This window comes from Ranitomeya variabilis, chromosome 4 (assembly GCF_051348905.1).
Source record: "Ranitomeya variabilis isolate aRanVar5 chromosome 4, aRanVar5.hap1, whole genome shotgun sequence".
Lineage (NCBI taxonomy): Eukaryota > Metazoa > Chordata > Amphibia > Anura > Dendrobatidae > Ranitomeya > Ranitomeya variabilis.
The window spans coordinates 446061851-446064126 of NC_135235.1; positions in this window are offsets into that span (position 1 = coordinate 446061851).

Below are 2276 nucleotides of genomic sequence, written 5' to 3' on the forward strand. Positions count from 1 at the left end.
ATGTATGAGGAAATGCTGGGATATGCGCAGTATGCAAGTCAGAATGCCGATATCCCCCATTGCCAGCATGTCTCCTCATGGGTAAGCAGGAATAACCATGGTAAAGAACAGTAATTCACTAATAGTAGTATAAACACTGGACACTTTAACAGCACAGTAGCACTTTATGTAATAATATATATTAACATAACTGTATTATGGCACCTTAATTGGATGATGAAAAAATCTCTATATATATGCACTAAGATGTAACACTCACTGCTTGAGAAAGGCTCAGTTGAGCCGAAACGTTGCTGAGACATGTGGGTTCATTAAAGTCCTGCATATTTTCTTGAAAACCGGAGTGCTGCCTGTTTTTTCTGAATATATATATATATATATATATATATATATATATATATATATATATATATATATATATTTTACATATGATGCATATGAAAAAAACAGATGACACACTGATGTTAAAATTGGACACATGGTCGAATAATGAATAATGGAGGAAAATCGGATCCAGCACTGATGGAAAACCGCCATTTTTTTCATGTATGCAGATAAAAAAAACACCAATGTCTGAATGAGACCTAATGCATTCATAAAATAGCAACTGTGCAAGGATATGGACGTGCTGACTTAGTTTTCCCCTTGAAGAATCGAGTTTCAATGTTATGTGACTTGGGACCTGCGACTTTTGTAAATATTTTGTAGTGTGATAAATGTTAATAGTATTGTAGTGTAATATATAATGCGATATTGTGATGTCATGTAAATAATATAGTGCATTAGTATATGTATACTCTGACTATAGGGATAGTTACAGGGACAGTTAGGAGTTAATGGTTGGGACAAGCCCACAGTGGGAGGGCCTACTGAAGGGAAAGTGATTACTTGCTGCTAGGAAGACAGATAAGGTGTGGAGTAGAGTTGACCGAATTTGTTCGGATTTGGGTCCGAATACGATCGGCAGCGAGTAATGTTTTTGCAATATTCGTCGAACACATCCGAACCTTAATAGAGTCAATGGGAGTAGAAATTACAGAATATGTTCGGAACCAATCATCAAACATACATTCAGCACGAATAGGGTACCAATATGGCACGAATATGGCAAATTCAGATTCGGTGACCGAATTCAAACAAATTCAAACAAATTCTCTTAACTCTTAACTCTGAAAACCCACCTCTTCAGGAAAGCCTACAGCCTGCACTGACCCCACTGCCTCCTCACCACTACCGGAGCTACCGCCTCACCAACACCGGAGCTCCTGCATTCCTCAACCTACTGTCTCCTTCCCCACCATCCTGTAGAATGTAAGCCCGCAAGGCAGGGTCCTCACCACTCTGTATCAGTCTGAAATTGTTTGCTTACTGTAAGTGATATCTGTAATTTGTATTTAACCCCCTTCTCATGTACAGCACCATGGAACCAATGGTACTATATAAATAATAACTCTAGTGTGGAGTGCATAGAGAGAGGACTGAGGGTCCAGAGCAAACAGTGCTGCATTCAAAGGTGACCCTGAATGAGAGGATACCAAAGAGGAGGGATGGCAAGATCCTGAGTATAAGTGACAGAGTGGTCTTCTGGAGATGGGTTCTAGGAGAGGATGCCTAGCCACGATCTTGAGCTTGTAACACAAGAGGTAAGGAGCCTAAACAGGACTGAGTACTTGGGACTAGTGAAGAGTCCTGAGCGGGAGTTCCAGGGCACCAGCAGTGGGAAAAAGGAAGCGGAACCACAGAACAAGAAGAGAACACTTGCTGATCTGGACTGTAGCGTGGAAGCTGGGTTGTGGTGAAATAGGGAGAAACAATGGATATTGAGAGCCATGGAGTAAACTACTAAGGAAGGATACTGTCTGGAAAATGCTTCAAACTATAAAGGAAACGTTCATAAGACTTTGTACCAGCTTTCCTTTGTACAGTATATAACCCTTACCAAGTTACCATTCAGTAAAGAGTTTAGTTTTGAATGGTTGTCGCTCTCATTGAACTATGAAACATTTGGTCCTGGAAAACCCGCAACAACGGTTACAAGTGTAATGTCCTCACAGCACAAGCCAACACACTGAGCCAGGACCTCGACTTTCATGTAACGTGTCAGGATGCTGGAGACAAGTGTCTCTCACATGGTTACCGCCCCGCGCCACATTATAATTGTATCAGAAATACAAGCGTATAAGGATTTGGTCACACTGGGTTTTTTATGTGGATTTTGGAGCAGATTATGCTCCACAATCCACATGAATTATATTTTTTCAAATACTCTTTAATCA